The sequence below is a fragment of the Pinus tabuliformis genome, chromosome 3_1 (assembly GCF_031772625.1).
Source record: "Pinus tabuliformis cultivar Carrire ecotype Pingquan chromosome 3_1, CPIR1, whole genome shotgun sequence".
In the NCBI taxonomy this organism is placed as follows: Eukaryota; Viridiplantae; Streptophyta; class Pinopsida; order Pinales; family Pinaceae; genus Pinus; species Pinus tabuliformis.
Genome location: NC_142301.1, coordinates 999,766,861 through 999,781,511, shown reverse-complemented (window position 1 = coordinate 999,781,511; position 14,651 = coordinate 999,766,861).

Genomic DNA, 14,651 nt, shown 5'->3' with positions numbered 1-14,651 from the left:
AGTCAATTTTGACTATTGTACTCTCTCTCCCTGTTGAACATTTTGATATAATAATAAGAAGAATTGACCAAATGGTTTTCCCCACATTAGGGTTTTTCCTTGGCATCCGACAAATCTGGTGTCCTCTTGTCTTGGCTTGTCTTCTGCATTTTGTTTCATGTTCTATATACTTTTATTGTCAATGTGATAAATGGTTAATATGATCGTTAGTGGAAATATAAATTGGAAATTGTCATTGGGTTGCTAAAGGAACATTGAAATAATTGTGCTAAGCATAGAACATACCATCGTTAACTAAACTTAACATGGTATCAGAGCACAGGTGAATACAAAGCCCAAGCAAGAGAGAGAAAAGCAATCACTAAGCAAAATTTGTTGGTCAAGACTATTAATCTAGCTTCAATGGATTTTACATCTTACTTCAAATCCGAGGATAAGCTCAAGGACAAATCTGACTATCATGCATGGAAGATGACTTTGGACTTGACTTTGGAAGAGCATGATGCCATGAACTATGTGAAGGGAAGAGTGGTGGAGCCTCCTTCAAATGCACTTGCTATTGTAAAGACAAAACACAAGAAAGGTGAGGTCAAAGTTAAAAGAATTATTATAGACTCCATTCAAAAACATTTGGTTGCTTATATTTCTGATTTAGGAACATCTAAGGAGATGTATGATAAGCTGGTTGGGATGTTCAAAGTGAAAAATGCAATTCAAATCCTCTTTCTCAAAAACAAGTTGAAGGATATCAAGATCGACAAAAGGGAGTCTATCAAATCCTACCTCATGAGGATTAAAAAAATCAAGAATGATCTATCTATTGGAGAAGTTGTTGCTGACAGGGAGCTCACTCTCATCGCTCTTGGAGGTCTCACAAAAGCATGGGATGTGTTTCACACCACCATTCTTAACAATGATATGATTCCTAGTTTCGATGAATTATTGGCTAGATGCACTCAATAATAGACGAGGATGATGGAGAGAGACAAACCTTCAAATGGAAATGAACCTACTGCTTTCTCCACTCATGCAAAGATGAAGAATAATGATGGTCTAAAAAGACAAGGTCATGGATTCAAAGAAGGAATAAAAGGAAGGTGCTACAATTGCAACAGGTTTGGCCATTATGCTAGAGAGTGTCCTCACAAGAAGGACACTCCAAGGGACAATGAAAACAACAACCACAACAATTAAAAAGGAAATGGTAATCAAAGGAACAACAGGTTGAACAATAAAGGAAAGAGGAATGCTCTCGCTGCTCGATATGGAAATGGTCGACCTCCTAAAAGGACTATGATCCAGGTGGATATTGGTGGCCACAATCTATCCCACCTAGACCTCCAGCCAATTTCTTTAATTTCCTTGTTTATTTCAGCATTTACTATTTTTAGTAGTTTTTTGGGTCTTGAACTTCCAGAGAAGTTTTTACCCACTAAACGACATTTTTTTTAGGTTCGCCGCAGGCCCATCATTATAGGCATGGGTCTGTAGCAAAACTTGTAGTACTCGAAGAGGCCTTTCCAACAAGGTATCATGCGCGACAAACAAATATAATATGATCAAGTTATGAACCCGGGAAGTTGATTGCCCAACTAACCCCAACGTGGGCCCACAAACTCTTGGCGTTATATCTCCCGGGGTTAGGGTTTTGGTTGTTTAAGGTTTTCTCATATTTTTCAACAATAAAGAGGCCCTTGAGCCTCATTGTAACACAATTCAAAGGCATGTAGCTGCCACATCTCTTCTTAGAGATAAGCCACCATCATCCGAGCTAGTCTTATTTCCATTTTGTTTGTAAGCATATTCCAGTATTTGATATTAATGAAATGAAGTGTTGTTTCCGTTGCATCTTTGTATTTATGGTTATATCCATAATTTATTATGTTCCTATTTAAATTTGGATCAGTGATATCATAGCGGAATGCTCTTTCTCTGTTTTTCTTTTCATGTCCCTGAGGTCGGGATATAAGGAGTTAGGGCTTGAACTGGTCGAACCTTTGCAAGAACACCCTCGCAAATCCTGACGGCCTCCACTAACAGATGAAAAGAAAGATGAGAGGGCAAGAGATCCTTTGAAAATCTTGCTCGAAGAAGCCCTAGAGCAACAAATGAACATGATGATGAACAACTTTGCCCAGATCCTTCAGCGGCTACCCAAGGGTGACGTATCTACTTCCAACAACTACTTTGGAAGCGCCACACCCTTTAAGGTACAAGTTAACTTTGACATTCCCATATTTGAGGGTTAGATAGATGCGGACATCGTAGATAAATGGTTAAATCTGCTAGAAGGATATTTTTCTGTTCATGATTTTTCCAGTTGGGAAAAGATTACTTTTGCTCTTCTCAAAGTCGCCCCCACGTCAAGGACTGGTGGGAAACCTACTGTGAGAAAAAGGATGAAAATACACCCTCACTATTTTCGGCCACACCCACTTGGGATTCGTTCCGGGATGCCATCAAGGAGTAGTACTACCCTATCGGGAGCTATGAGGATAAATACATAAAGTGGACCACACTGTGATAGGGAAGGGACCAAGACATGCCAGAGTTTACCAATGTTTTTCATACCCTTCGCACAAAGTTGGGTATCAAGGATTTTAAGAAACATTTGGTACTCAAGTACCGTGACTGCCTACACAGGTACATCCAGGATGAGATGGAGTTCCTGGGCATCTCCTCGCTTGGCACGACATACCGATACGTTGTCAAGATTGAGCAGAAGCTTAAAAAAAAAGGCAAGACTCTAGATATGTGAATTTGAAGCAAGGGAAAGGCGCCCCCAAACCACAGAGCAAACGGAAAAGCCAAGACGAGACGACCCAGGATAACCCACCGAAGCCACAAGTAAAGAACAACACCACAAAGACAAATAACGACATGAGAAAGTGGTGCGAGTTCCATAAGATCTCGACTCACAACACAAGTGAGTGTCAGGCTAAGCAATCACTGGTGGCCGCGCTGAAGGCTTCTAAGTCTGACGCATGTTCCGACTCTAAGTCAGAACCCAATAAGGGGAATGACAAAGGGAATTAGATCATTGGCGCGGAGCCTAGTGCCACTGTGGCCACCACCAAGATCTGGAAGATTGAGCCTGGAGACCCAGAAGAGGGGGAGCGCCTATTCCACTCACAAATGTGGGTGAAGGGTTCTCCGTTGTAGTTCATTGTCGACAGCGGGAGCCAAAAGAAACTCATTTCAGCAAAGGTCGTGAAGCGGCTAGGCCTATCGACTACAACACATCCAAGTCGTACACCATCGAGTGGCTTCACCAAGGATGAGATCTCCGCGTCAGCCAACAATGTTGCCTTGTCTAGAACATAAAGCCCTTCACAGATGAGGTACTGTGTGATGTTGCTCCTCTTGAAGTTTGTGATGTATTATTAGGAAAACCATACTTATGGAAGAGACATGCTATATATGAGTCTAGACCTCACTCTGTTATTATATCTTTGGGCACTAAGTTATACAGGATATCAGAGGTAGCCCCACCTACCACCATCTCTTTGATATCTACTAAGCAATGTAGTATGGTCATCTCCCAGGCTAAAAAAATTGTTTTCTTTCTCATTCGCTCTCAAAGTAAGGGGAAGGTCATAGCCACATCCATGGCCCCCGGGAAGGGTTCCTCCAAACAATAGAAGCATGTGGTTACGGTCGTGGAAGAATACATGGACATCTTCTCCTCACCCACAGGGGTACCCTTGCATTGACAGGTCAAGCATTCAATCAATTTGATTCTTGAAGCACCTCTACGCCTATGGGCCTGCAACGGACCTCAAAAAAACGTCGTTTAGGGGGTTAAAATTGGTTTGGACGTTCAGGACCCAAAAAACTGCTAAAAATAGTAAATGCTGAAATAAACAAGGAAACAAAAGAAATTGAATGGAGGTTTAGATGGGATAGGTGGGTGGCCACCAATATCCACATGGATTAGACGAGAAATTCTAGATATGAGGAAAGTAATGTTGTAGAGAAATAAAATGAATTTTATCATATTTCCGCCCTCACTATTGCCTCTCCTTCGGATACTTTGGATCATTGGTTGATTGATAGTGGTGCCTCAAGGCACTTCACTGGGTACAAGGAGGCCCTCTCAAATATGATTGAAAAGAAGACTGATTTGGAGATCATACTTGGAGACAATGCCACCTACCCGGTGAAAGGGATAGGGACTGTCACTCTTCACTTAAATCAAGGTCAAACCCTTCATCTACAAGAAGTATAGTACGTACCCAATTTAAATAAGAACCTGGTGTATGTTTCTACGATGGAAGATAAAGGCTTCAAGGTAGCACTCTTTAATGGAAAGGTACGTATTTGGCAAAGAAACTTGGAAGATGCATTTACACTTGGATTTAGGGTTGAAGGTCTCCATCAAGTTGGAGGAAGTACTTTGGGAGCTTTGACTTGTGATACTTCTCTTCAATCTGAATTATGGCATCGAAGATTTTCCCACCTTCATTACAAAGCCTTACTCGAGGTAAGGAAGATGGTCACAGGTATTCTTGAGTTCAACCTAAATCATGAAGGTGTTTGTCAGGGTTGTGCAGATGGAAAGCTTACAGGGGGACCATTCCCCTCAACTGAAAGTCAAACTACAGACATTCTTCAATTGGTCCATTGTGATCTATCTGGTATGTTGCTTTTAACATCACTAGGAGGATACTTATACTCTGCAAATTTTTGTGGATGACTTCTCTCGCAAAACGTGGATCTATTTCTTAAAGAAGAAGGATAAAGTGTTCAAATGGTTTCGTTCTTTCAAAGCCTTGGTTGAAAATGAAACAGGGAAGAAGATCAAAATATTGAGGACCAATAATGGAACTGAATATGAATCAAATAAATTCAATGACTATTGTAGAGAGGTTGACATTAAGAGGGAGACCACCACTCCATATATTCCTAAGAAAAATGGAGTTGCTGAAATGAAGACTTGAACAATCATAGAAGCCACCCGTGCCATGCTTCATGACCAAGGCCTACCAAAGTTCTTATGGGGAGAAGCTGCCAGCATTGTCGTATATGTTCAAAATAGGAGCCTGCATCAAGCATTGGATTTCAAGATACCCGAAGAAGTTTTCACTAGTAATAAACCCGATGTTTCTCACTTTAGAATATTTGGATGTCCCATGTATTTTCATGTGCTTAAAGAGAAAATAAACAAGTTAGAAGCATATGGGAATAAAGGAACATTTGTGGGCTATAGTGAAAAGTTGAAGGCATATAGAATCTATGTGCCTGGTCAAAGAGAAGTGGAAATACGCCATGATGTCACTTTTGATGAAGATTTTGCCCTTGGGAAATCCAGAGATCTCCTTATCCCAAGGAACGACAATGATGATGTTGCAAGAAAGCAGGATGAACCTCCTACAGATGAACCGATGCCCGATGTTGAAGGCCCACATCCACCTCCTGATGATCCCTATACCTCAAGTAAAATACCTTTGTGGCTCAAAGATACTCTTGAAGATGTTGAAAGGCATATTGCTCCTAGACGGACATTTCGTGAAAGTAAGAAGTCGAATAGGTATCAAGGGTACTTAGCTGCTATGAGTATTATTGTTCAATATGAGCCATGTACATTTGAAGAAGGCGTGAAACACCAAGTATAGAAGTATGCAATGACTGAGGAGTTCGAATCAATCATGAAGAATGATTTATGGGATGTGGTTCCTAGACCCAGGGACAAGTATGTGGTCACTTCTAAATGGATTTACAAAATCAAACATGGAGCTGATGGGACTGCTGAAAAATACAAGGCCAGGTTTGTTGCTCGAGGATTATCTCAAAAGGAAGGAGTGGACTATGACGAGATATTTGCACTGGTTTCTCGATATACCATTATCCTATCTATTATTTCTCTTGTTGCCTCTCAAGGATGGATACTACACCAAATGGACGTTAAGGCTGCTTTCTTGCATGGCTCGCTTAAGGAGGAAGTATACATGGAACAACCTGAGGGGTTCGAAGTACAAGATCGAAGGACACACGTGTGCAGGTTGAAGAAATCCCTCTATAGGTTGAAGCAAGCCCCTAGGGCACGCTATAAGAGGATTGATAGCTATCTTATGAAGTTGGGATTTACAAGGGGCGATGTTAATCCTAACCTATTCTTTAAGGTTGAAAAGGACATGCCTCTCATTTTGATCCTTTATGTGGATGATCTCTTTCTGACAAGTGCAAACCCTCTCATTTATCAATGCAAGAGGGAGTTGGCTTCCAAGTTTGAGATGAAGGACATAGGTCCGAAGCACTGCTTCCTAAGCCTGGAGGTCTGGCAAAAGCTAGGTGAGATTTTCCTTTCTCAAGGAAAATACATTGTGAAGCTGCTCGAGAGATGTGGGATGGTGGATTGCAAGTCTGTGTCTACTCGGATGGAACTCAACTTCAAGAAGCTATGTGGAAGTGTTGTTGGGATTGAATTGGCAAATCCTTATGAATATAGACAACTTTTGGGGGTCCTAATGTTCTTGGTAAACTCCCATCTTGACATATGCTTCATTGTGAATACATTGAGTCAATTTATGGTCAAGCCTCATCACTTGCATTGGGTTGCTGCTAAGAATCTCTTTAGATATTTTCATGGCACAATCAACTATGGACTAAGATACACCGTTGGGAATTTGAGTCTACATGGATATATTGATGCTAACTGGGCTGACAATGTGGTGGATCGTAAGAGCACATCTGGATGTTGCTTCTCATTTGGGTCTGCTTCAATTTCTTGGATGAGTAGGAAGCAGGAATTAGTTGCTCTAAGCATCGCCAAGGGCGAATACATTGTAGCTAGTATGGCCTGTTGTGAAGTTGTTTGGTTTAGGAAGCTCTTGAGTGAGTTATTTGAGCTCGTCCTGGATACCACCGTGATATTCAACAACACCACAGTGGGATTCGCCTTTTAGAGAATCCCGTGTTCAACGGACACTCCAAGCACATTGATATTAGGTACCACTTTATTCGAGATATGGTACAATGGGGAGAAATAAGGCTCCAACATATCAGGATTGATGAGCAGGTCGTAAACATCCTCATGAAGCCCTTAGGGAAGGTGAAATTCTTAGCCTTCGGATAGAGACTTAGAGTCATGGACATTGAGCTCTGGGAGCTCCCGGGGGCTTGGGGTACTTATTGGAGCTATGAGAAACCATAGGGTGAGTTGTTCACCTTCCCCTATGAGAAACCATAGGGTGAGTGGTTCACCTTCCCTTGTGATACCCCACGATGGTTGACTATGTGTAGGATGAGTGGTTCACCTTCCTCTACGATTGACATATGCATAGGATAAGTGGTTCACCTTCTCCTATGGAGCAGTATGAGTGGTTCAACTTCTCCTATAGATGCCCCAACATACATCCTACCCATGTAGTCCGGGACTCATGAGAAGTACCTCTCATTTGGCTAATGAGTTGAGAAACGTGGATAGCGACCATAACACTATTGATGGATGCATCGTGTACTACTGTACTCCCTATGTCTAGGATGTATGGTGTTCAACAACTTGATCTGGGATCAATTGGGGTTCTACCTTGGGACTGGATTTTGTCAGTGGAGAGTGGTAAGGTCTTGTGACTCACTCTCGATAAATTCTTTTTCATTATTACATCATGGTTTAGTAGAGTAGATATGAGATGACAAAGATGGTACATGAGGATAGGATGGCATGATGGTTGATGATGATGATAGATGGATTGGCAGGTGGAATTCTCCCTAGTTGAGAGGGAGTGTTAAAATTGGAAACTAGGGACAAATTCCACATTGGGACAACTCATTTGATGGAGATGATGAATGCATTAAATTCCTCTTTTCGAGAGGACCAAAATTGATATATATATAATCCAATTTGGACAAGTGAAAGTGCATTTTTGAATTTATGCCCACACATGTGCTAATTGTTCAGGTCAACCACATCAACATGTAGGCTCATGAAGCCTAATGAGCACCACTCTTCACCCACAATAAATTATATATATACAAGTGACCTCTCACCTCATTTGGCATCTTCATCACTAACACATTCTCTCTCCTTCTCTCATTGGTTCATACAGCATTGGGCATTCTCTCTCTCCCATGTGTGGAACAAGGAGGATGAAATTATAGGACAGACTTGCACGACCGAAAATCTCAGAAATTTCTGCATTTTGACTAGCGTTAACTTTGACTTTTTGGGCATCATTTGACTTTGATTTTCTGGGTATATTTCTGTCTGAGCATATCGCATTCTTGGGCACAAAAATCAAGGAAAATGAAGAACTTTGACCTGAGATGACCATGTTTAACCATAGATTCTGTGACTGTTTTGGGCTGAATTTGACCACTGTTGGAAGCCGAGTTTGACTGCCTTTGACCAAGCTTCAAAGGAGGATTTTCATTGCTGCATTGACCATCTGTGATTTTTGGTTAGGTCTGAAGTTTGACTGCATATTTTGATAGGGTTGATTTGACTTAAATTTTGCAAGTCAATTTTGACTATTGTACTCTCTCCCTCTCTGCTGAAGATTTTGATATAGTAATAAGAAGAATTGATCAAAAGGGTTTTCAACACATTGGGGTTTTTCCCTGGCATACACCAAATCTGGTGTCCTCTTGTCTTGGCTTGTCTTCTGCATTTTATTTCATGTTCTATCTACTTTTATTGGCAATGTGATTAATGGTTAATGTGATTGCTACTGGAAATCTAAATTGGGAATTGTCATTGGGCTGCTAAAGGAATATTGAAGTAATTGTGCTAAGCATAGAACATACCATTGTTAACTAAAATTAACATATTATAATACAAATCACAAAGAAATTACGCATAAGGGCATATTGGGTCCCTTGGATATAGATTAATTTTGTTATGTAAATAATTAAGAAGTGATCTTACATAAGATTTAACATATATTTGTTAATTTTAGGAGGAGCCCTTGCATAAAAGAAACTTGATAGACTTTTTAAATTGAATTTAAAATGGTTGAAGGACAAGGAGTTTGTAAAAGGATCAAATTTGTCTAGAATTTTTATGATGAGAATTTATGAGAAGTTGCTCTCATACAATTTCACCCAAGCTAAAATGAAGTGAAAAAGGTAACTACTAAATGGGTAAATGACAAAAATCAAAAGGTGATAGAAGTCTCAAGGAAGTGGAGCATACCATAGCACTGCATTACAACAATGAAGGTTTTGGTTATATGACCAATGAACATAATTTTGACAATTTTTTTGAATGATAAGGAGAAATATGTCCTAATGGAAAGCTTGGGATATGATACCAATGCTATAATAATCCTTCTACTATCCTATAATGTTGCCTTAACATTAATACAAAGCGCTCCCTCCTCTTGGTTTAAAATTTGGTATGTGTGTACCATAGATCACACAATCATGGGAAGAATGGTTGGGCATCCTTTCCAACATATCCATCTCACATATCTTAGTATAATCAACAATAAATTTGTAGAGAATTTATTGCCATAAAATAGCATATGGAACCTACAAAAAAGTAAAAAATCAATTGCTTAACAACAATCTAAAATATGATTATGATATAATTCCTTTCCAAAGTATTTTTTGGGTAGATTGACAATTGTTTCATTTCTAAGTTGACTTAGTCTATTTCTTTGCTAACCTAAAATAACTAGTTGTGAAGAAAGATGTGAAAAATAAATCACATGGATCTATTGTCTAAAGGATTTGCCAATAGTGTTAGATTTGCCCTTCACTTTCATACCTTCATATTAGAGTTTTTGGTGAATAGATGGTATAGACAACAATTGATGCATTTTCAAATGATTGTAGGGAAAAATATTGGAAGTGATGATGATTTATGCACAAATGGAAATTTTAGATTTGCCTCATGGAACATGAAATCAAAATACACAAGCACAACAATTTTAGAGTTCGTGGGTAGTATCATTATTCCATGATACAAAGTTTAACCCTAATAAACCAAGAAAACGGGTAAGGTCCATATTTTTAAAGGTTGAGCACCACTAAGTTTAAAATATCTTAGGGTCAACCCTAAATTAATCTTGGCAAAATTAGTATAAAGGGGATAAATGGCTCATCGATAATGTGTCCAAGTACAAGGCATTGATTGGATTTGAATTTTGGATTCAAGGTAAACCCACACAAGAGGTTTATTGGTAGTAGGAACATATCCCACTTGCATGTGGATGCACCACATACAATTTTTGAGAGCATTTACACTTCTAAGAGAAGATGCAACCAACAGGAAGGTCACATTTGTTTAAAGGAAGTTAAAAGTGGCTAGGAGGGTACTATCATTAGGACTATCATATGCTCTTAGTGCCATGAAGAAAGGTGCTACACTAACGTTTATAAATCATATTTTAAGGTTTGTTTCAACATTAAAACATTTAATGGACAAGGAGCATCAAGTCAACGATTGCAAACTTTATTTTGGATAGGTCTGACAATTGAAATGATAGCAGTAGGGTGCACCACTTGAACCTATCGATCACTATCAAGAGTAGTAGATAAGGGTGAATTTATGATCAATCATTACATTTTATTTGAAGGTGTAGTTGTATATCTACTCATGTCAATAATTAAGGTGTTGATTTTTTACTAACATATGGTAGTAGATTTACCAACTAAAGGACAATCTAAGGGAGGGTTGTATTTTAGGGCCTATTTTGTTTGTACATGGTGGCATCCTCTTTTCAAGAATAGGAGTATCCTTCCAATTTTTTTTTTGCAAACCTATTGATAAGTGGTGATAAGAGTACGAAATGGGTATAAATGCATCAATTTAACCTTCAAGCAACCACCAATATAGAGCTTGTACCCTAGCATAAAAGTATGTCTCCTTCTTGCAATAGATACTAAGGGTTGTATAAGGATCACCATTATTAGTATACTCAAGTAGACATATTTATGAGTTTCACCTAGCATGAGAAGGCATTTAAATCTACCCCAAAAATATAATCTATATCAATGTCCAAGAAACATTTCTTTAAAGAAACAAGTCAGATCAACCTATTCAAAGATATTGAGGGATGTTTTATAGGAGAGTTAGCTCATGGATTCTGGCCAATGGTTTGAGCTCAAGCTTTTAGCTTTTGATTTTAAGCACATCGTTTTGACCCCCTAATTTCTTCAACAAGCCAATGATTTATGTAAATGGTTTTTTGACATGGTTTTAGTTAATGGTTTTTCCCGTTGTTTGCTGGGCACCCATTATATTTACTCATGGTTTTAATGAAGGTCTTCATTTATAAAAGTTCTTTCCTCTTAAGTTGCAAGATGGATTGGATTGGTGAGGAAATTAAAGTAATTATTTTGCCTTTATTTTATGTAATTTATATGCCATTTTGAGTGATTTTAATTGTGGATTTATTCTAGGGTGTAGTTAATGGTAGAAACTTTGCAAAATATTAATTATCAAAGGAAAATCAGGCCACAAAGTATCTCTCTACATTGAGGGAGATTATAGCGATATAGTTAAGTCTTATGTTATAATCTGTAGCCATTTACCATTAAGATCATAACATCTCACATGTTAATCTTTAAGCAGTAGGTATGCATGTTTAAAATTGTAGGATAGGGTCTACCTGACACTTTATTTGGAGATGCCTTAAGTGAACCTCTCCCTCACTTATTTTGCGAAACCTGAACCACTAAAATCTGTTGTTTAACCAAGTCTAGGTGTTTAGAACATGTTATTTGACTACCTATAAACCCTCTCCTTGTCTTCTTGAACTTTCCCAAGTGACTTCATAGCCCAAGTAGGTGAGGCACTAGTCTCCTTTCACTCGTCACACCATGCCCATCATATTTTTCAGTTTTTGTGTGTGTCAAAATTGTTTCTAGGTTCTATTTACACCCACTCCTACTACACGAAGTGAGCCAAATCAACACTTACAGATAATCCCTTTGGCTTAGGTCTCTTCCTTTTGTCTAAAGTGTAGGGGGAGTTGGTGAGGTGACATTAGCCGACCTCCCAAATTACACAAGATTAGTAGCCATATTTGGGACTTTGAGCTAAGGTGTTAGTTTTTGTGGTAATTGAGTGCTTGGATCTCTATTGGGAGGTATTCCCTTGTTTACAATTTATCATATTATAATCCAAGTAGCCTTGTTTACAATTTATCATACTATATACCAAGTAAAAGAGATATAGAAAAAATGCACCTAATTTTGATTTAAAAACAATTTGAATATTCTATATAAAGCATAAAAAAGCCTTTTAATTTTATGCATAAACATGAATCACATAATGTTTTATTGTTCTTTAGAAAATACAAAGGCCACTTTTAGTATAGACAAGAAAACAAACAATTTAGGAATCAATTTATTAAAATCATTGGCTTTTTATACAAATAAAGGAGATAAAATGAACTAAACCTAACAGGTAAGAACAAGGGTTTCTCTTCAAGTTGAGCACATCTTAAGGATATCTATCTAGTTTTGGTGAGAAATAGTGTCTTGCAGAGTATTAATTAGGGGTTCCTATCTACATATACATACTAAAATACATAACTGACAAACTCTGAGTTGCATGTGGTCCTTTCTTGTTGTTGACTTGCTCTATTTCCAACTTATTGCAAGTTGCATGTGCTCCTCACCTACTTTGACTTGCTCTCTTGTTGACTTGTTGCAAGTTGTTTTCCTTCCTCACTGAATGTCAATTTAATAGTTAGTGGAAATTATTCACAAACCTTTGTAGTGAGAACATAGAGGAAATACTTATCTATTTCAAATTCTAATGTGTGAAGGAGGACATGGATATAATTATATATGTAAATTGAAATTGTAATATTAAGAGGAAACAAAATTGAAAATTGAAATTACAAGGGTTTGAGAGTCGAGCCTGAGTGAAGTGTGCATAGGTTAACTATAACCAACCATGGTCACATTCAAGGGGGGGCCTTCCACCCCCCTCTCCTCCACTGCCTCCCGATCTAGCCTTCTAGGCTTTGGTCAACATAGTCCTAAAATCCTAGTGTCTAAGACCCTCACATTTTGTGAAGAAGTTGGACTTTATTCCAAAGATCCAAATCTTCCTAGATCGATCCCAAAGTATCGCATTATGCTTGGAAGAAAAGGGCCTAATTGGTTTGTTCATGGGGATTTGATCTTCCCCAAGAAAGTTGAACCGATTGGTGGAGAAAAATTGGCGATTTCTCATGAAAGGGAAGATCTTAGCCTCTTTTTGTAGAAGAATATTCTTCTCATTCCTATTTGAAAAGAAAGAAGATTGAAATTTAATATTTAGAAGTGACCCATACAAAATGGGCACCCAAGAGTTGTATTTGGATATATGGAATCATGATTTTAATCCAAAAAATGATGTCCCAATAGTGATTATAGTTTAGGTGAAGTTGCCTCACCTTCCCCTTGATTGTTATAATGAAGAAACATTCAGAAACATTGGGAACACACTTGTAAAATACATAGATAGAGACAAAATGAAGGGATCCATGTATACATGTGCTCAAATATGCATGCAAGTTGATTTGGAGAAGGGTTTACTAGAAGCAATACAATTAACCCTTAACAATTAGAACTTTATCAAGAAAGTGGACTATGACCAACTACCTTTCAAACACAAGCATTGCAATGATTAAGGCCATTTTGTGAAGAACTTCCAAAAAGGAGCAGATCAAGAAAATATCAAGAAGAGGCAGACCAAGGGCAAGCCCTAAAAAGAAGAGGACCGGATAGATAGGGACAACAATGCATGCAAGGTGCCTAAGAAAGATGAGGGCCCCCATCCCCTTGTTTCCCTCCTTAGGCCCAACCCATTGCCTATGGGTTGCATGCAAGTGAATATAACCTCAAATCTTGCAACCAATTCTCTCCCCTTGATAGTGAAGGCTCATCCAAAGAAGCAGAAGATGAGGAGTTTGTAGAGCATGAGATGTGTGTTGAAGAGTAAGAATCGCCTAAAAAATTCGATGAATAAATGTTAGAGCTAGAAGATGTTCCAATTCAGGTAGATATGGGAGAAGGGAAATAATCAAAATATTGGGAAGATTTCTTATCTCCCATTGCAGGTAGAGTTAATCCATTTTTTTTTGCTTCAATTGATGATTTATCTAAAAATGATATGGTAAAATAAGTTTAGCATCCTCACACTGACAAGAGAGTAGTAATAGGGACTAATCACGAAGTAAGGATTGAACATGCAGAAAGGAACAAAGACAAAGGAACAAAGACAAAGGAATCCAAACTGTCATTAGAGCCTTGGATTTGAAAAGTCAAAGAGGCCTAAGGAAACAAGGATTCGCAGGGCCTTAATTAGGCGAGGCTCAAATAATGTTGGTAAATGATGATTTTTGTCTCCTGGAATTGCAAGGGGTGGGGAAGTTGTTGAGAAATCTAGAGGGCAATGATTAAAGTGATTTCTCTTTCTTTGATAAATGCTTCTGATGTATTTTTAATTATCATACTTATTAGCTTCACTTATTATTATTATGTTTGTGTATCATCAAACAACTACCAAAAACAAGAAGAACAAGAACACAAGATATAGGCTGGAAGCCAGGGCCAAAACCTCTCCACTTGAGAGGAAAACCCGCAAATCTCTTATCTTCCTTAGAGATTCTTCAATTGACTAATTCCAAGACTAATACCCTCCAAGACCAAGTCCAACCTTTCCAGATGATGTGCTTTCCTTGTGCAAGTCAAACCTAGTCAAATCTCTT